This window comes from Lepisma saccharinum, chromosome 3 (assembly GCF_977018435.1).
Source record: "Lepisma saccharinum chromosome 3, izLepSacc3.1, whole genome shotgun sequence".
NCBI classification, from domain to species: Eukaryota; Metazoa; Arthropoda; class Insecta; order Zygentoma; family Lepismatidae; genus Lepisma; species Lepisma saccharinum.
Window position 1 is genome coordinate 42,158,439 of NC_139231.1, and position 22,830 is coordinate 42,181,268.

Here is a 22,830-nt window from a genome sequence, read left to right on the forward strand (position 1 = left end):
TCATTACATCTATAGATTCTTTCATGGTCTGAGTATTGAGAAACTAAAAATAGGGATCTTTCATGGGCATCAAACTCGTAAACTCATTAATTATTCAAATCTCTAATTTTAGGAATGATATTGAAGCTTCTACATGATTTAGTTATGTGTTAGTGGTCAAGAACTTCTTCGGTAATCACAAACACGAAAACTATGAAGAACTTGTGCAAAACTTGCTCACAAACTTCAAATATTTTGGTATTAATATGAGTTTTCCAGATAATCTTGGTAATTTTAATGAAAAACAAGGGGAGAGGTCCCACCAAAATATAAAGGAGATGGAGGAAATATTTCGAAGCAGATGGGACAGATACGAGATAGCAGATGATCAGTAATGGCGATTAGGAGGGGTGTGGAGGACATTTCCCACCCACTTCTTGCTGTCTACTAAGGAAGACTAAACTGTCCTTGCACCTGCCCCTCCACGTTTTGGTACCAAATCGTCGCTAGTGTGGCAGATTATTGTTGGGATCTTCAACGTGATTGTTTCGACACCCTACACACACAAGAAAATCTCAAACGCCGTTTCTCTCATCATTAAGAGTGATTAACAATGAGATTTCATGCTTTTTTTATGATTTTTAAAGGACAGCTATTAATCAAAAACTAGAGCCAATCTAGAAAGAACTAATATCATATTCGAAATTACAATGGCAAAGATACCATAAAATGACTCTCATTTCGTTGGCAATAAAAAGCGTTGATCAGTGTTATCAATGCAAATGCTACGGTATGAGTGCAAGGCACACACACACACACAGGCTAGCACCACAACTGAATAAAATTGGATAATACTATTTCCTTGGAATTGCTTTTGTGGGGTTGATGTGTGTGTGCACAATCACCATTAAGGGGGAGAGGGACAATTTCCCCTAGGTCCTTCTCTCTCAGGCAGCTGGGGAGCACTGTTGCCAACTTAGCTCTTTTGGAGCCAGATCTGGCTCTTTCGTGCACTCGTTTCGCTGTGAACTGTGGCACCCAACCCCTGTCCCACTATGATGCCATCAGTAGCCCTGGCCACGTAGACAAACTTTTGCCATGAGTATACATTTTACACGTGACGTGATATTGTTATATTGGCTGCGTCGCCCCACCCCCTCTTACTTTTCCAGCTACTTTCATATAGCGCCATGGCTGAGGTGAATATGGCAATATTGTTATCCGATAATCCCTTATTTTCGATTTCATACGACTATCGGTGGATTATTGAGATGGGTGATGCCGTCAGATCTACACGGTGAAAACTAAGAATAGGTTGTCATCACCTTAAAGTTAACGGTAATAGCAGCGTCCCCCACCCACTTGACAACTAAATTACCCTAGGAGGCACTTTATCAAGCCTTTCTAAATATAGCTCCTTGCAACTTTAGCTCAATTTAAGGTGAAATTTAGCTCTTTTATGCGCTTCAGGTTTGGCAACACTGCCAGAATGGCCGTTGGAGGCAAGGAGAAATACATGACTCTTATGGGGAAATTATTTTATTCGTTTTCTTGAGAATTTAAAACTTCCGATGGCGGAAAAAGCATATGATCGGGTAGAAGATCCATTGAAGATGATATTTTCGCTAGAAAGAGTCGAAACTACAATTTCTTTAGCCGTAACTTGAATTTGAAGTGGTTTCTCCATAAGGAATACATGGGATTATGTAAATACTTATTCATCATAATTTCCAAACACGGTATCTAGCTTAATAATAAACTTCAAAAACAGATTCCAGTTGCAACATGGGGAGAAATTCATACTCTCAAATTATGGGTGGATTTTCTTTCATAGCCGTGCCCATTCCGACGATATTGAAATAAATGCATGCCCGGTGCGAAATTGTGACACTTCAACTTAATGGTTCAAGAAACTTCAGTAGGGCGTGTATAAACAAAGCCGAGATACTTAACTAATTTCATACAGAAATAGCAGTTCATATTTTAAAATCTCTCCGATAGCAATGTAGATGTGAATGCATTTGTATTTTGGTAATCTCACATCGCTTTTTACCTCTCTCGATTAATCGCTATTATGATGGTGAGTGGTAATTGATGAACAAAATGAAACTTCCATGTCTTAAAACGACATTGGTATAAAGGTAAACGGAGCCACGCGTTTACATTAGCATATACAGTACAGTCACGGACACTTCTGGGTTGTAATGATCCTATTAAAAGTCAATGGGATTGTTACAACCCAGAAGTGTCCGTGACTATACATGCATGCTCTCTCTCTCTCATTCGTATGTCAAACGATGTAGTTCACCTCCGAAATCAGCAAATACTTCAAGAAGCTATAAAACGTTAGGTTCGCATGTATCTTCGCTTCACGAAACACAGTTATGAGGCTAAAATTCAGCAGAACCACTTCATCGATCGTTCCTTGAAAACAGAAGGTACATGACTAAAGGCTTTATTTGTTTCGGTCATAAGCTAATATGATAACATTGTTATATTAGATCGAAACAAGACCAGGGATACCAAACGACCAAATTGCTTCGATTATTATTTACGTGATGGACAGTGGGGGAGGGGGTGGGTTACCGGGCTTAGCCACAGCGAAATGCCCTCGCAAGGACTGTAGTTTGGCAACATCAATTCGCCACTTTTGACGACTACAAAGTTCTTACGCTAATAAACACGATGAAATATAGCGCATTATCTTTTCGATACATGGAATCATTCAATAATAAACAATTTCATTTAAATTTCTTTACATAATTTGTATTGCATTTTATTGTATTTCGGTTCTCTTATGTTACTTTTGTGCTTCTTTGGCTTAAGCGAGAAAATTAGGACAATTGACAATTAGATGAAACGCACGAGAACAGCCAAAAGTACTGCGTTATTCTGGATTCCAAACAGGGATTTCCGCATTCAATATCAAACTTTCGAAAAGCTAAGTTGACGTTTCAAGATGATTAAAAATGCAGAAATGAAGGAATATTCTATAAGAAATTCAGATTGCATTAATAATTAATACAGTAATATTTGGTTCTCTTGATACTTATATTGTTAATATTCGGAACATTTTATTTGCTCTTTTGAATAATTTCAACATCAGCTACTTCTAAATTCTGTGTGGTCCCTAATAGAGCAGTTCGTGATTTTCGCGCAACTCGTGTTGACTTCTTGCCACTGAATCCAATTTTGAGGACTAAGCTTTCAGTTACTATCAATTACAGACTTCAAATACTTGAATTTGTAAAGCACTATCCAAGTATAATGGATGTCCCGAGATCCAATTAGAAATACCATTGTTATAGAATTATTGAAACTGTCTAAAATTCACACAATTTATGATCCTCTTTGGCAAACAAAACATGTACAATTGCAAAAACCACGAGGCACCACGTGATGCTAGGTTGTTTATTCAGTATAAGAAATTCAGCGTCTTTCAATACATCCTCGAGAATGGCAATTTTCTCTAGACTGTGCAAGAGCAATGAAATCGCGGATAGTGAACAGGAGAAGTACAAATTTGGAATATTAAGAAAGAAAAACCTTCTGCCACCCCCTCCCCTCCGGATGAAATATTAAATGCCACCCTGTTAGTATGCATACCTGAAAGAGAACCAAATCACTGTTCTCTATTTGTTACACTGTCGATCCACTGCAATTAGCAAGTATTGGCAACCGCATGGTGTGTACTCCCTGCTCTGATATGTAACGAAGTGCTGAAAACCTATCGAATCCAAGGTTATGGTTGGAATATAACCACGGTACTATTACTGCTAAACATTGATGGGATAAAAAAATTAAAAAAACTAATCGGTAAGGATAAGAGGGCCATTAGGAAGACTGTGCCCAAGAACCGTAAAATTACAGCATCAAAATGATGATAATGTACGAAACATCCAGCGTCCGTTACGACAATTAGATTGAACAATTGTTGGGTCTGCGGCAGAGCTGAAAAAGCCAAATAGCTTTTTACAATGGATAACGTCGAAAGGCATAAATGGTGCCACAAGCGCAAAAACTTCTACCTCCATCTAGAGATCAACAGTTTATTTTCCTCTGTCCAATGGCGTGGGAGAGTCATCCTCAAAAGCCTGACTTTCTTAGTATAGTGGAACCACAAGGAAAGAAACCTGCGCAGACCCCATCGCGCTGGCGGGTGGGGGAAAAAGACAGGAAGAAGGAGCCTTCAGAGCGGTCAACGTCAGTGTTGCCAGACCTATTGATTTCTAGGTAGGATTCCATAATAAACTATTGCTATGGCACCTCCGACGGCCTGCTCAAAAACAAGTTTCCTGGTCACCTTACTTGAACATGGAGGGGAGAGTGGAACTCCACTCAGCCATGAAAAGTGCTGTTTGAACTGTGAAATTATGCCAAACGATGTGCTAGGACATTATTATTATTTTATTACTATTACTACATTACCATGGGCGTCCGGAAGGGGGGGCGTGGCCCCCCTGGAAAATGAAAGTCAACCAAAAATTATATATTTTTCACATATAATTTCATTTCAGCTGCAATAATGTGTGTTAATTATTGCATGAATATGATACATTGAAATTTAAGCAATGTTTTTTGAGGGAACAACCCTATTATTGGAGAAAATGTGCCTTCCTTGCTCCTGCCTGGAAAAAATCTTGCGGACGTCCATGTACATTACTATTTTTAGATGGTTGTATTTTATCCCACCGGAAAATCTATTTCCATTTTAGTTATTTTACGTCGCTTTTGTGCCTCTACGGGTAAGTACGACAACAAGGATGAATGAAAAACTGATGAAATGAATGAAGTGACACAAACACAGTGAAACGTCCTTTCCTTACTAGGTAGGAACACTGACTTCGTAGCGTGGGCAAATTATTTTATATATGTATGTGTGTGTGTGTGTGTGTCTATTATATATTAAATGCAGCAACATAGAGGCAGCATAACAGACAAATAAAGCATGTGTTAATTACAAGAAATTTGCTAGAGAACGAAGCGGCATAGTTCAATTACAAAGGAAATAATGCACCCCCTCCCCCGTAGTTGCTTGGAACTTTCATCGGCTTGAAAATACTTAATTTTATATCCTTAATATACTATTCTATACTTAAATACTTAATTTTCTACAAAATTATAAAGCGGCATGGACGTCCAGAAGGAAGTGCAAGGATGGTCGCCACCCGCTCCCCTTCTGGAAAATGAATGTTGACATAAAAGTACTTATTATTTCAGACGTATGAGTTGATTTCAGTTACAGTAATTTACATCCATTATTATAATAGGGATGTAGGAACGTGATAATTTCAAACTCAAGTGGTGTTTTCTGAGAGGGCAACATTATTACGGGGTAATATGCCTCGTTTACCCGCCTGATAAAAATACATTGTTTCCCCCTCGCTGGAAAAAAATCTGCAGACATCCTCTTGCCCCCCCAGTGCGCACGCCTATGCCGCCCCCGAGAAGGTCGTTCATCCGCTGCTATTAGATCATCGGATTTTGTAGCAGATCTTCTGGTTTCCCAAGGAACAATCTTCCGATTTTTTCACGTCTGACCTGGCAACACTGCCCCGAGGACCGATAACGGCAGGGAAAATGCGCGAACGCTTTTGAGGGAAGGTTTTTTTCCTTGTGGTCGAGCTATACAAATAACAGAAATGGATCATAATTCTTTGACGTTCCGTTTGTACTTGGAAACTGATTAATGAGTTGTACAGTGTTGAAATCATGCGACTATTACCTATGCTGGATATTATTACGGACTCCCGTTAGATTTCGGGAAATAACTCCGAAACTTAATTTCAATTACTGACAAGTACAGTGTAGTCTTGTTACATCTCCGAGTGCCATTTGGTTCTTACTGCAGTGCACTTGACTGCAGAGCCAAATTACTAAATGTTTGATAGCACTGAATTTATCGACAAATAAATTGGGAATGGGCATACTGTTTGAAGCGAAAACCGACACATTGATGAGTGGCCGCAAACCCGAGAAGTTATGTGCAGAATTCAGGACAGAACAACGACGTTGAACGAGTGTAAAATATCCAAATATATAAATACGTATGATATGGACTTATGGGTGAGACCAAAACTACAACACAATCTTTGTCCGTCACCTGTCTGAAAATTAACAGAATTTTCGAAATATGGCGTCAATGTATCGATACTACAGGGTGGGCCCAAAGTCATAGGACAGTCGAATAAAATAAAACATACGCGACAGACAGGAATGAAATGTCCTTACACATGTTATAGGCGAGGGAGAAAATGTCATAGACCATAACGCGTTTCCGGCGGCCATCTTGGATTCAACTTCAAAATTTCAAATGGGAAGGGGGTGATATGATATATCAAATCAGGCTAGAATTTCACGAGCAATGCAATGGTGAAGGTTTTTCGACGTAATTTCAAGCAGTAAAAAGTTATGACTGAATTCTTGTACCAATTTGCTCCTTTTCGAGGTGTCAGAAATTAACATTAAAATGTCTTTAGCGCGTCAGTTACACATCGAGATCAAAGTGACTTCTAGGGAGAGAAGTTCGCATGGCATTGCACACGATTTTAATCTGATACATCCACGAAGTGCTGCGCATTACGAATGCTTGTCTCGAACAATTAGTGTGACGCTCCCATTGAATGAAAAGTCCTTCACAGTGACGAGGCTAATGTTTCTGTTCATAAGAAGTCCATAACAGAATATTCGACGCATTTTATCTGAAAACCCATTTTGGACAGATCACAGCCGAATGGTTAGTGCTGGTAAGTTAATGGTGTGGCTTGCTGTGGGGAACACGATTGGTTAGTCCATTTTCCTTCGACGCAACCTTAAATGCTTAGGGCTACATGAATTTGTTAAGTGAACAGGTTTTATCATCCTTACTGACGGAAGAAGGTACTTTTTACAGTTTATTTTACAGTAGGGCGGAACACCAGCACACTATAGAAACGTTATGAGACAGCTTCTGTCCAAAGTCAGTTACCAGATGACAAGTGTCGCATATTCTGTATATTAACTTCACCATGAAGAGAAACATTAGCCTCGTCACTGTGAAGGACTTTTCATTCAATGGAAGCGTCACTCTGTAATTGTTCGAGACAACCATTCGTAATGAGCGGCACTCATTACGGATGTATCAGATTAAAATCTTGTGCAATGGCATGCGAACTTCTCTCCCTAGACATCACTTTGATCTCGATGCGTTACTAACGCGCTAAAGACATTTTAATATTAATTTCTGACACCTCGAAAAGGAGCAATTTGGTACAATAATTTAGTCATAACTTTTTACTGGTTGAAAATACGTCGAAAAAACCTTCATTGCATTTTCGTGAAATTCTAGCCTGATTTGATATATATCACCCCATTTCCCATTTGAAATTTTGAAGTTGAATCCAAGATGGCCGCCGGAAACGCGGTATGGTCTATGACATTTTCCCCCTCGCCTATAACATGTGTAAGGACATTTCATTCCTGTCTGTCGCGTATTTTTTAATTTTATTAGACTGTCCTACGACTTTTGGCCCACCCTGTAAAAATTCCGCTACTTGCGTACTGGAATCCTTGTGGTATAGAGCGATCACAAGGATAAGAACCTTCGGCCAAAAGTCTCCGCGCACCTTCCCCTCCATCATTTCAACTTTGGCCATAAGGAAGCATGCTCTCTCTACCTACCACTCTCCTCCACGCGGGAGTACGATACACAGGAGTCGCGGGTCTGCGCAGGCTCTTTTGCCCGTGGTTCCACTGCAGTAGTAATATTCTAATTTATTCGTTGATTCATTACCAGTATACGAACTTTCAAGTGATGTAGCGTTTCGTGCTTGTGGCAATTTTCCAAGGCCTCAAAATGCATAACACAACTGTTGTACACCAGCTCCTCTCCTCCTATTCTCCTGATTTGATACCTGCGGACATGCACACACGATTTTATATGTGTGTGTGTATGCTCTAATGCATTACCTGAAAGATAATGGTCAATAGTGTTTTGCAATTCATGGGTGTTAATTCTCCCACATGTTCCAGAACCCTTCGGATGGGAACAGTTACAAAAATACAAAAATAATATAAACTCTAAAATTACAAACTCTCAGCACTTACTATGTATAAAGGGAAATAATGAAGCGAACAACTTATTCCGATGTCGAACCAAGAAAGAGATTTTTCAAAAACGACCACCATTCATACTACTGTAAAGATCATTAACTTTCCCAAAGGGAGGAAGTTCACAAAGGAAGAATCCGTATCGACGCCTTCAGGGTTTTCGAACGCCACGTTCATGCGCCTTCTGAACAAAACAACGACAGCAAACAATTTCTCACTTCAATGGGCATAATCTGGCTTCCAGAAGTCAATAATCAGTCTTCCAGGAGAGTCAGAATTTGACGTCACTCCACGCCTTTAGCCTTTACAGAAACTTCAATACGGCATTTGATTGGGTTTACTGTAACAAAGTAGGAACCTACCTTGACGAATGCTGCACGAAAACACACTTAATTGACTTAAGAAGCCCGCTAAGTGTTCATGACAGACAGGGTGTCTGGTTTATCCTCTAAAAAATGCATCCAGAGACGCACACGGGGAAGCTTCTGAACTTACATGAATCAGCACGGTTGAAGGGAATTTGATTTCCCTAAGTTCGTCGCAGCACACCAAGGTTACAGACCTTAAGCAAAAGACAAAATATAATCTGTGGGTAAGGGCATCAGCAACAACTTAGCCCTGTCGCTGACAAAAAAGTCCACATGAATTTGTATTGACATTGCATTTTAATCTTGTGGCACACTTCTGCCTGAGACATCACCTTGGGTGGGGATCATCAAATGACTGCGCTTTTGTGGGGGGTCAGTTTTTCAAGATGGCGGCAAAAATTCAATTGTCCCGTAATGAAGCTTCTATATGATCAAAAAACTTGACCGAGGTGTATGACAACCAAAGGCAGTTAAGCTACACAGGCAATTAAGCTAACTTTTAACCATAATAGACATTTTATATGTAGCATTTTTGGATGAAATAAATATGACTAACATTAGCGACCCTCACTCACTATTTCCTGGCAGGCTATGAGAACAATTGTGGATAGGAAACATTTTTTAAAACGTTTCCCTATTATTAGTGGATATCAGCAATCAGTTCTAATTGAACTTAACTCGTTCGGGAATGGGAGTAATGCCCCTTAGACAACCCCGTAACAAAAACACTGCTTATACGTAGTAGAACCGCCAAATATATGCAATGTAAAATTAATTCGTAAAAAAAAAATATCCTATATTGTTATTGAAATCACACATTCGCTTCCACAATAAATCTAAATTAAAATGAGCAAAAAAAAATGGAGATTCACTTCTTGTCTGCTAGTACATATTTCTAATTCCGCTGAAACAATACTGCAAGCAAGCAGCAATATCTCCTGGAGTTCCGTCTGCAAGATTTTTTCAGCTGGCAAGACTTGAAAAGTAGGGGGTACGAGCACGGGCGTCCGGAAGGGAACTTAAGGAGGGGGGGCTCTTTTCCCCTGGAAAATGGCTGTTACCATAAACCTATTACACACATATATTTCATTTCATTCACAGTAATTTATGTTAATTTGGAAGGCAAGGATGTTGCAGGAACATGACAGCTTCAATCTGAATAAGTGCTTTCTGAGGTGGCAGAACTATAATGGGGGGTATGTCTCGTTTGCCCCTCCCTGGAAAAAGAATCCTGCGGACGTCCATGGGTAGGAGCTATTGCTGTAGGCCTAATTTGTTTTATGGAAATATCTTGCTTGTATGAACAAGGATTAGGAAGCCGAACTATTTAATAATAAAAATCTCAAAAATATAACGAAAATGTATTGCTTTCCAGAAAACTATTCAAAAATGACCTAAAAATAAGGAAAAATGTAAAAGAAGGAAGTCCAAACAAGCTGCCTTTTTAAAATGTGCAAAATCATCAAATGCCTTGCCTTAGTAATTATAATTCATATTGAAAGTCAATGGGGTTGTGAAAGGCATAAGTTCACGGTACTGTACCTTCACGTGATTTTATGAAATTAGAATGTTAAGATTTTTTAAAGTTTTGCATTTTATCGAGATGTGTTATATGGAGATAATGCGGATAACAAGACAGGCTTCCTTATTTTTTCACGAGACGGGACGAGACACGCCTGCAAGAATCCTTCAGTAAATTAAAGTAGCTAGTCTTTGGTACGCTCTGCACCCGATAATATTTACCGCGACGGATTCCGTGATTAAATAAGGTGCGGCGGACAATCGGCTCGTTCCACGTAAAGTAAGTGATGCTGCACCTTCAAGCTGTTTCCTACCGGGGACGTAGTAACGGAATTCATCAGCTCCGTGAGAAGCGTTTGCCGCCCAGCTGGTCAATCAGGTGATGGGGCAGGCCGGTCATGGTCCCTCTCTTCCAGCGCTCACCTGACGTCAATGGAGCATCGATCGCCAGCACTCTCAACATCTACCAGGCGTGGACCGCTGCCCATCAAAGGAACAGTTTGAAAAGGATGCTCCCAGGAAGCTCGCCTGACGCTGCCTGCACTTTCAATTATAATTCATCTCTCGCAACAGCAAAGTGTTACAACTACAAGGACGCTAAGCATGGTGGTCATGAAATATCTCCGGAACTACTAAGCTAAAATTTGACAAATAGAAAACAACCTAACATTCTGCTTATCAATTTTTCGGAATTATTAACAGATCTGGGAGAATGTCGAAAGTGTTGTGTTGTGTGTGGGTGTGTGGGTGTGTGTGTGTGTGTGTGTGTGTGTGTGTGTGTGAGTGAGTGAGTGAGTGAGTGAGTGAGTGAGTGAGTGAGTGAGTGTGGGTGAGTGAGTGGGTGAGAGTGAGTAGAGGGGGAAGGGTGTGTGCACAAATAACAAGGAGTTCGCAAAATTCTTGGGGAGGAAGGGGACTAAAATAATATTTACCAGGAAGTGGAATGTCCCTTTAAGACATGAGCGCCACGAGGAATTTTTGTACCGGTAGGACTTGGGATGGAATAGGTCGTTGATATAAACCGACGAAGTATTATTATTATTATTATTATTATTATTATTATCATAGAAGAGATTAGATTGCCGAAAACAGTGTTTGCCTTCTTTGTCTATATAATAAATAATACAACTGTTCCAACAATTGTTATTTATCATAGAACAGTTTGTATAATAATAACAATTGTGATAAACGAATAGTAGTAAACTGGTATTACTTTCATGCCCTATTCACCAGATGACAACATCTGCCACAAGTGTCTCTACCGGGGCTCCCCGATGGCGTAGTGGTAACGTCGTCGCCTTGTAATCAAAGGATCCCGGATTCGGTACCCGGTGGAGGCACATAGTGGTTCGGATACCACTTTAAACTGTAGCTCCAGTCCAATTTATCTGTGCATAAAGTGGACTTGAAACAAAAACAAAGTGTTTCTACCCCCCCCCCCCCCAGTTTTAAACATGAATACACCTTCATATTTACGTTCAAGTTTTACAACCTCAAACACGGAAAATCTTTTGTCACCAAGTTTATGATGCGAGATTTCTTCAGTGCCACGAAGAATAATGGATTACATTGTATATATTAAGGGTCTTCTGTTTGACTAAAGTTCCTTGTGACCCTTAGCAGTTTCACAATGCGGTATCACATTACATGTCGATGGTGCAAGTGTAACTTTAGACATATAAACTGAAATCGTGAGAGAGAGAGAGAGAGAGAGAGAGAGAGAGAGAGAGAGAGAGAGAGAGAGAGAGAGAGAGAGAGAGAGAGAGAGAGAGAGAGAGAGAGAGAGAGAGAGAGAGAGAGAGAGAGAGAGAGAGAGAGAGAGAGAGAGAGAGAGAGTGAGTGAGTGAGTGAGTGAGTGAGTGAGTGAGTGAGTGAGTGTGTGTGTGTGTGTGTGTGTGTGTGTGTGTGTGTGTGTGTGTGTGTGTGTGTGTGTGTGTGTGTGTGAGAGAGAGAGAGAGAGAGAGAAATGATAGGTGCACCCCATAAAGGTTATTTGCTTCCGTCGGATGTTTTTGGGAAACCTACAAACATACCTGGGGTTAAAAAGGGGATGTGCAAAAGAGAGGTTGGCCTGAATTTATATTTTAAAAAAATACACGGAACACGACGAAAACTTACTAAAAAGGTATGGAAATAAATTGACATGATTTGACTGATAAGATTTTGTAAAATTAATATAGGTGCCTAGGCACTCCGAACCACTATGTGCCTCCAACGGGCATCGAACCCGGGACCCCTTGATTACAAGGTACAACTGGATTAGAAAATGTTCCACCTTCACTAAAATGATTGAATGCACGAAGGAAAGGAAAGATTAGGAAAATGAAAAAATTAACTTAAAAACATATTAAATAGAGAAAGGAACTCCCGTTAGTACAGCGTCTGTACGACCAATCTGTTCCCATTCAAGTTTAGGGAACTTTCATATTTCAACACGTTAGTCCACAGATTCAACGGCTATTAGTATCGCGGAAATAACACACCCAAACATGGTCGAAAACTACTGCCCTACTATCAGATATCTTCTCATTAGCAACCAATGAAGCGGCTCATTCATTGTTTAATATGTTTACGGCCGAGGACTATCAATGGGGCACGTGACTGGACTACGCCAGTTAAGCATTGTGCCGGTTCTATTTTTAGGGCCTGTGGCATTTGATGAACAATAACGCTTCATTTCAGCAGTAAGCGGAAAATATGACACCAATGATTGCGCAACGATCGGTTTCAAAACGTCTGTGCAAGTGTATTGACATGCATGTTGTCTCATTACTAGAGATGGATTCACTGGATGGATTTTCCCAGATTTCTTTGGGGCTGAGAAAATTTTGGCCCATTTTTGCCATTTGTAGTCAACGTTTTTTCAGTTATAGTCCATTTTCAGCTTTGAAGTTCCTATTCTGCACCTAGCTACGTAATTACATGGTGTGCAGTCAAGAAAGAGATATTTCCTTTATTCTCTCATTTACAGTGGCGGATTTAGAAGGAATAGGCTCTCTAACGCAATTATTTTTACAAGTAGCAATTATAAAATGCAGATGCGTTAAAATGTGGTCGAAAATACGATATCATCACAGCCACAATTACATACACATACACATTATACTCCAACAAGGAGAAATTCAATCACAGCATGTTGCTTAAACTGCACAGATAAATGTTCATTGCACATGCCTCTATTTCAAGAAGTTATATCTTCGTACAACTGCTTACAACCCACTGAAATATAATAAATAAAACGGTCAAAATGAGTGCTTGTAGCAATTCGGTGTTGCCATCCATCGGGTTATAAAATTGGAGGCATTACTTTCCATACATCCATCGTAAAAACATCAAGTTGACTTCAAACGGGCATGACCGGAGTTAAAATGCCTGATCACTTATATCAATTATCAAAGCTCCCGATAATGAAAATATTAAACTTCCCTGACACTGTTACAAGGGTACAAAACGTTATTTCATAGAAACCAACAAGGCAGTTGCTGCATGTCAAAACAAGCTGCTTCCTGTGTTTATGTTAAACAATCGGTTCAGACTCAATTAACTTCTGTACGTGCATGAGAAACATACAAAAGTAGTCTAGGTTCACGAAATGTGCTGTTTTTCGCCGCAGATCAGAGAATATTATTAAATGCAATTATCCTCTTACCTGGCATCTTCAATATTTGAATTTAGGCTCAAGTTCATGATTACTCAGTTGAAATAGTGCTCGTAGCGAGCAGAAAAATTCTCGAAAATGCTTACTGATGCTGGAACCCTGAATTAAAAAGTAGAATACAATGTCACTCAATGTCAAGTGACTGAACAGGAGTTTGACTGGTGATAACATGAAAAAGTTTATGTATTGTGCAGCAAAATATAGATACGTAATTTCTTTTCCATGTCAACAAGTAACTCTTGCTAACAGAACAAGCACAGTATTACAATAATTTGTGAATATTTTTGAAAATGTATACAAATGAAAATTTGGTTAGAAAAATTAATATTTGGTTCTTTTGAAATCTTGTTTTTAACGATTTTAGCTAATCGTTGTTTTTCAGTAATTTTGCACCATTTCAAGTTTTCTGGATTTTGCGAGCCTATTTTAGGAATCTAAAAGCAACTTTTTAGAACCTAAAAATTCGACATCTAATTATGACTGTTCACGTGAAAAGTACAGTGGATATAAATATTGAGAATTTTGATTAGGGGTACTTTATAATGATAGCAAACACTGAAAATTACCTCCATTCTGTTCTGCACACATACCTGGAACATATTTCATCATATAACTGGCCACGTTTTGAAGTATTTCTTCAGTTATATTCTGGATTACAGGGGCGAGATGTTTCTCTTCATTTCCTCTGTTTTGTGGAAGGTTCATTTTGTACACACTACTCTGTATTAACTTCCAAAGAAGCCTGGACTCGTTAGACACGAAGAAGTGAAATTCTGTTCGCAAAAATCTCTTTGAAAGAAAAGCTATAGTGGTCGCAGCAACGTGTCCTACCTTGTTGGAACAAGAATTAACGCTTATCTTCTTCCTGTAGGGTTAGGAACTGGGTGACTGGCATTTGCATCCAGTGTGTCTTCCAAAACCAGCAGTCCTATAGCCAGGGCGCCACTTCCTGCCCTACATTTGACGGCCATAGAGGAATTTTTACAAACTTATCAGGTAATCAAGGGCTTGTTATAACTGAGGTATGTTCGCGACTGTACTGTGTATTGACATTACACATTTATGTTCACATAAAGTGGCGCATTTAATAGGGTTTAACATTTGAAAGATAATTGAATTTGTGAACATGAGTGTACCTAGAATACCCTCCTGAAATCATGTTCCACAAAAATAATGCGTTCCTGTGTACTTAAATGCACCATAAACCACAAACGTGGTCTGATAACGCGAACATTGGCAGACGCTTGTTTATGCCAGTCACTTTCACTTATCTATTTTAGTAGATATAACCGACTGACACAAGTTCACAGTCTGCAAAGAACCACTTCTGTACCTGATGCCACTACCCACGATCAATACAACATAAATTACCGGTATTGAGAAATAATTGAATATTTACAATTTGTTAACAGTATACATTTAGGATAAACGCCCTGTAGAATAACAAAGTGGAAGGGTCACGAGCTAGAGTTCGCCTGCTATAGAGAGCAGGTAAAACATACCGATTTTACACTGCGTGTATAAAGAATTTATCTTCTCCATAACGTGTGCAGAAACGAACTTACATTAAATCACGTATTTTTTATTGAGTTAATACACACTAGAGATGTTAGACAAGTTACCAATCCGACATCAAACGTGTCATTCGGAATGTGTTTTATATCTAATTTTACGTGGCTTTTCTGCCTCTCTAAGTGCGACGATGGGCAGTAATTAGATGAAACTGATGAAGAGAGATTCAGAAAGGGGCATCCTTACCGGGACTCGAACCACGGACATACGGTGATAAGGTCACGAGTCGACCACTGAATGCCCTTGGCCTCGTTCAGAAAGTCGATGGTACTGCATGAGCAGATAATTCCAGTGAGTTTTGGTACAAAATAAATAAGCATGTACAGTTATTTACTTAATAAAAAATGGGCACGACCTTTCATTCTATTTCCATAATACAGGCCACGTCCAAACTACGGCCCGCCAAGACGTCTTACGTGGTCCGCTTTAGTAGTTATACAATTTCTAATTTTATTTTGGGGTTTTATCATTGGTTGTGAGTATGGCCAGCAAGAAACGCACAATCGGCTTCACTGACCCTACACATTTGAGAAAGTTTTAGTCCCCTTGCAAAATTGAATTACATATTTTTTGAAGTATAAAATTGGTAAAATAATTATGGGAAATGGCACAACAGCACTTGTCAAGTGGATTTTCCTTGGGCGATGAAGGGTCAGCGTTTCGAATCTCATCGTCGATACTACTGCCATTGCAAATATCTTTTTTGGACAAGTTCAACAATCGTTCTCACAATGTTGAGTTAACACCGATTACAGCAGCTCCCACCGATGATCGAACCCGTGATCGCTGGCTGCAAAGGCTTAATACGCAGTTAAAAGGTCACTCGGAGCGTTAAGCCATATCTAAGGCTTGGGCAGGCGTGGAGACACGTCACTTAATGCTTTTCCAATTTAGATTGTGAACCAGGATCAGAAAGAGCGGCATGCTACCTATCCTCCCCGTGTTTAATGAACCCCCACACCGGCGGCAGACCAGAACTCTCGTTTCAATGGGAACCGACACCTATCTGTGATGACTCACCCCGAAGCTCTTCACGGCGCATTCTACGTGGTCGTGGGACTAGCCATGCAAAGGCAATTACGCCAGAAAAGAGGAGAATTTTCTGGTAGAGAAAGTTCCCACTCTTTAGTCCCCTTTCGATCGCACTTGGAAACGCTCACAGTGCAACCCCGTGACAGGCAGCATCGTTTATTTCAATACCGATGGCCTGGAGTCATGCGGAGGGGAGGCAGGACTGGAAATTTGACATTGTTCGTTTCAATTACTTTGATAGTCGATAACAGAAATATAGTTCAGTTAATTACTATTCCAACTGATTATAAAATGCAAGAATCACGTGTGAACTTCATTTCTTTTCGTCTTCTACGGCCTACTCCGAAGAATAAATGGTTGGAAAAGTTTTGAAATTAAAAAAAAATGAGATCACAACTCAAACTTAATGCCTTTTTAACTTTCAAAGATTTTCCTTGGACGACGTGTGTAAAATTTAAAAACATAACTATGCAATTTAGTATATCGCCAATATGAAATGTGAAAAATAAAGAAAAAGAGTTGGCCACATATTCAATCATCGGTTTTTGTTATGTCGAGTACAAATTTCTCCTTATCCGGACCATTGTACAGTGTGCAGCCACCGGCAATTTAACCAGATTCCTTGATTACAAGGCGACAGTGTTAGCCACTACGTTATCGGAGGTCGCGTAATCGGGCCTCTGAAGCTTATTCCAGGAACGTGCAGTGCAATTGAATATTCATTCGATCATTCATTTCAAATATAACCATTAAGCTTAGGTTTATTGTGCTACATTTTAGTACATTTAACGCTCCTTTCCTACTTCTATAGGTGAATCGAGACACCACAATTTGTGCCTTGGTCGGTGATTCGAACCCAGGAACCTTGAATTCGCACTACACCCCGAATCCGAGTAAGCTCAACCTAGAAACGAAGTCGAGAAAAGACATGAGGGTGTCCTCTCGGAAAGAATTTCGACAGATTTTCAGAATTAGGTTCCAGGTGGCCTAAGTGTGGTGATGATCACATCCCTTCCACTGTCGCCGAGAGGGCCCATTACCTCCACTTCCTAATATATGTGCCGTGATGGCCCAGTGTAATGCACAAGAATAGTTCGGTTTCTTACGCTTGTAATATCACATTGTTAATTTTTAAACTGCTTTTACGAACCTTCGAGGTGACACCATAGTATGATTCTCATTTTTCGTATCCTTCATATTTAACATTACAAATGGCCGCATTACACGTACAACCATTCCGCGCGATTTTATGGACTGTAACTTGAACCTGTTGGCAAGACACCAATAGCACCTGAACAGTGCATCACTCTGACCGGAGTAACCCAACACCTATTACGCGTATCAATTTTCAACAAGACGATACAGTATTCAAACAAATTTGATTTTCAAGTGCAATCTATCGGTTGTTGGCTTCTGAGCAGATTCACCTACATGATCATCTTTCCATCCGGCAATCAGATAGGGGTTTCTACCCCCATAGGGGCCTATGGGGGAAGAATTTGTTTCCACCACCACACGAGTAATACGGCCATAAGAACACGTACGTCCATTAACGAAGGTTGCTTCGTAATAATAAGTAAATAAGATCGCCCATAGAGATGTCTAAACAAACATTACACGTTCATGAAAAAAGCATCCGCCCCAACCCAGAAATCGTTAATCTGCTTCTAGTCTGCTGAAAATTTGCATCGCATTACATTATAATCAGATCTACACCGCCAGGAGACGCTGGCAAGAGCTTGCATGCGCGACCCAGTAATATTAGGCACGCGTTCCACATCACTGAGGCTCCCACGCCCATTTCTTTTAGAAAAATCTTTACGCAACGGAGGCCAAATGCTAGGCTAAAATAAATAAAAAAAAAAAGAGGTAAAAAGCTAGCCACATTGACAAGAAGCAAACGTCGGCGCTAATCAAGAAATTTCCTCGGTCGTCTGTACTAGGTAATATTAGCCAATTGCAAAGATGGGAACATGTATACAGAGTGTCCCGTTTAGGATTCGCCTATTTTCATTTATAATTACTAAAGATACAAGTGCAACTCAGCAAGCAGGGATGGGATCGAGAGTAGACGATATTTGGCACCGTCTCAGTCAGTCTTGTCTCGAGTTGAAAATGCTCGTCTCGTTATTGAGTTAACACACAAAATTCACTGTCTATAGAAGTCATTAAGACTAACAACTTTGCTTGCGTTTCTTTTTTACGCCTCGCTTCGACGCTACAATCCCTAAAAAGAAATAGCCTGAATATATTTGTAACCACGTAGCACATTGATACAAATGGATGTACTATAAATTACTATAAACATATTGTTTGTCCGAAGTAGTAGCAAAATTAGTTTAGATACATTTTTCAATATCATGCCGAGAGTCTCTAACACTAGATATCGGTCTCGTCAACGATTATTAGAAGTCAGACTCGCTCTCGGTATCATCCATAACAGCAAGCAAGGGCAGTTTGCCCACGTGCATTTTTTAATGTTGTTAAGTTGCTTTAAAAGAGTTCTTAGAAAGAAAAAACTCCAGAAGCACTGGTTTTCTAGCACTTGAGTTTGAGACCGCTGCATTTGTTACCGTGCAGCATTCCACTTGCACTTCGAAAACAGCTTTTGTACTGTCGCGAGACTCAATTTCTGATTGTGAGTTTACTATCAAATCAGAGACCTCGAGTTTCTTGCACAGAAACGCATGCTCGTTCTTTGGAACCCATCAACCGCAAATGGAGGGCTTGAATTCGATTTCCGGTTGCCTCAGGGAAACAGTTCATTGGAGTTTCCAACCATCTACACTGTAATCGACAAACGCATCATTTACCCTCTGGGGTGAAACAGATCATTTAAAAAGTTACTGGTGTTATTTATAGTTACATATTTCTGAGAAAACATTGAAAACTAGATAGGTTGCAGCCTACTATCGCTTGCGAGGAATACATTCAATGTGTGGTTAATGCAAAACTATAGGTACTGACAAGCAGGAATACTAAAATACACAAAAAGTTAGTGCAAAATAGTGTGGTGTTGCAAATACTCAGAATTTGTGTAATTGAACACTCCTTCCGGTATTAAAATGGACCACCAACTTTGGTGTAGTGTTACACTATTTCCTTCCGGAAACACCAAGTGTGTGGGGGGAGGGGTGAATTGAGTGTGTCTTACATCATTTGTGAGGAATACTGCGTTGCCACCATTTATGCTGACAACACAGTTACAATGAACCAAACGCAAGTTTGTCGCAGAACGTTTTAAAACAATATATTCACTGCAACATGACGTCACGATTTCTGTCAAAAAGTAATTTTGTGTTAAGACCACTGTATGCTCTGAAAGTCCTTGTGATTGATTAGCCCCTACAGGAACCTTTGATTTACTATGTAAAAATAATCATATGTGGGCACCTTCTTAGAATAATATATTTGCGTGATGGAGGAAATGTAATATTTTACTAATAATAATTATATTATTAATAATTATAATTTATTGTTTTATTATACATTGTCCCAGTTGATAATTCATCAAAAAACTATTAGCGATGATATGAGCAACGTGTTTCCTATCATATGACGTCCTTACAATAATCATGTTAACAAAAAATTACAACACCCCTTTCAAAATGGATAACCTTCGTACCGACATTAGCCTCAACCTTTAGAAAGGAATAAAGACCCAGTAAAAGCACGGCATGTGTAATCGCAGAAATGCTTATTGATAGTAAAACTGTCCCCGTGCTTGTCGAAATGGTCAATAGTAGTAGTTCAAATAATAAAACACTGCCTGACCCCTGTTACTGCCACGTCCTGCACCGGCCCAGATGACTTGAGAGAGCATGCGTTTATTTATTGAGCGACTCGCGATGAAGGCAAACCAGTGAGCACGTGGTCTGCGGCCATGTGACTCCGCGCTAGTCATCCCGAGCTGTGAACAGCTTGCACGACGTTGTGGCAGTCTTCGGCAATTTTTATCGGGCTAAGTGACAACCTCGTGTAATTGAAAAGTCCAAATGGACCGTCATATGGGGGCATAGGTCGTCAAGAACAGTCGTTCTCAGAGCGTGGTTTAGGGTCCTACTCAAAGTTGCCCACAAGGAGGGAGGAGAGGAACAAGACAACTTCACTCTTCCTGGAATATGAAAATATTCTTGTTGCACCACATTTTCGCCTTCTTGCCTCTCTAAAAACCTATTTTTCTTACTCTATTGTCGATTCTTTCACTGCCATTTCTCTTTTTCTCCTTGATTCTCTTATCTCTCTTTCTACATACGTATTTCTCTGTGTATATTTCATTCGTTCATATTTATGTGTATTCTTTACTATTTTGCTTGTACTACCAGCTTCACTGAGAATATTTCTAGTTTAAGATAACCATAAACGTGACATCGCACGATTTTCAATCTTATATCCCGAATGACAACATTTTCTTTTTAAATTTTGACCCCGCCCCCTTACAAAACTTTTGCGGGTGCCCATGATGTTATTTCATTAGATATCAAAGGATGAAATTCTGTGGACCGAAAGACCACAACCTTATATCTGTTACATCCAACTTGAGTTACTAAAGCTATAACGTTGAGTGGGTTGAAACATTTACTAAGTATTAGGTCGATACAACACGATTTATCTCGATTGGCCAATAAGTCTGTACTGCGAGTCAAGAACCTTATGAACTACAAGGTAACCAAAAACGTTCTTGACGTTCCATTAATCATGCGCTCACAGAGAGGAAACTAAATGACGCACGTGCCTGCCAAGCGATCGGGAGTTAGTCTGACCATCGACTGATTAATACAGGCACGTTGCGCACACACAGCAGTCATAGATCGTCCAGTGTCGAAGAGAAATGGAGGCATCGAAGCAGCTTGTTCGTGTGTGTTTGTTGTATGACACTAAAGTGGGCCTGTCAGCTGCCGCGTCAAGTCGCCGCATTTGCCAGGCATTTGGGGAGAATGCCGTGAACGAACGCACTGCCAGGCATTGGTTCCAGAAATTCCGTTCGGGAGATGTGAGCCTTTCGGATGAACCTCGCAGTGGACGACCACATGTGTTGGATGACGAGGCCCTGAAAGCAGCCATCGAGGAGAACAGTGGTCTAACGTGTGATGAACTTGCAGAAAGGTTCCATGTTTCTGCTGAAACAGTCAGACTGCGCCTGCATGGGATAGGGAAGTCATACAAGTTAAGCAAGTGGGTACCCCACACATTGTCGGCAGCCAACAAGGATTAACGAGTAACAGCCTGTTTGTCCTTGCTCACTCGGCACCTGAACACACCCATATTTGATCGCTTGCTCACTGGTGACGAAAAGTGGGTCCTCTATGACACTCCCAAGCGTACCAGACATTGGTTGTTGCCACGTGACCCTGTTCCTCACCCCTCAAGACCAGCTCTGCACCCACGAAAGGTTATGCTCTCTGTATGGTGGAATTGTCGGCAAGTGGTGCATTACGAGCTCCTTCCACCTGGTCAGACCATGACTGCTGACCTCTACTCTCAGCAGTTGCAAAGGGTGCGCCGTGCATTGCGGCAGAAGGAGCCGCCGGCATTGGTGAATCGCAAGGATATGCTGTTCCTGCACGACAATGCCAAGCCACATGTGGCAAAGAGGACCCGGGAGACCCTTCAGCAACTTGGGAGACACTGTGCCATCCACCATATTCACCGGACCTTGCACCAACAGATTACCACCGGTTTTATTCCCTCGACAACCACCACCGTGGGAGATCTCTCCACTCAACGTCTTCGGCCACTGAAGCGGCTCTCAAGGATTAAGATGTAGTGCCAGACACTTCTGGAGTGGAACGATACCACAGACTTTCTATCAGGTTGTTACAAACCAGAAGTGTCCGTGACTGGACATATAGATGGGCCTGTTTGTGAACTTTACTGGACTTTGTAACAAAGCACAGATGATACAATGGACCCAAATTTGAGTTTGAATCAGGGTTGTTAAAGGTCCAGTAACCTATAAATTCTAATGGGTTCTATTAGGTTCCGTTGCAGGACCGGAACCTTTTTCTTGCACAATTTAAATTCGGTCCAAGTTGCGTATTGCTACTTTGAAAAAGGGTTCCTAGATCGTATTATAATTGTTCCTGGACCGTATTTAAATTGATGTGGGAAAAAAAGGTTCCTGGACAGAATTGAAATTCTTCCGGGAAAAAAGGTTCCTGGACCGAACTGAAATTCATTCTGGAAAAAGGTTTCTGAACCGAGTTGAAATTCATCCGGAAAAAAGGTTCCCGGACCGCACTGAAATTCATTCTGGAAAAAAGGTTTCTGAACAGAGTTGAAATTCATCCGGAAAAAAGGTTCCCGGACAGTATTTAAATTGATCCGGAAAAAAAAGGTTCCTGGACCTAATTGAAATGCTTTAAATATGAAAAGGTTATACATTGTCTAGAACTCATTTACGTTTGCTGATTTTCTATCCCAGTCCGGAATTGAAAGTATTTAAAATTCTTGGGCCAGGGTTGACCGATTAAAAGTTGCCTTCTAAAAATGTCCGCAAGTACGTTTTACATTGGAATGCCACGCTGCTGTTGTAGAAAGCGTAGCACAGGGAATAAATAATAACGCTGTTGTTCTCTCGTGGGCCAGTTTCAAAACCTCCTTTGTCGAAGA

At 40.3% G+C, this 22,830-nt stretch overlaps 1 protein-coding gene across 2 annotated transcripts in view; it reads right to left on the reverse strand.

Annotated features, from left to right (window-relative positions):
• Positions 1 to 22,830, reverse strand: part of gish (casein kinase I gish) — a 139,422-nt gene that overhangs the window by 66,508 nt on the left and 50,084 nt on the right. The gene's annotated exons all lie outside the window — the stretch shown is intronic.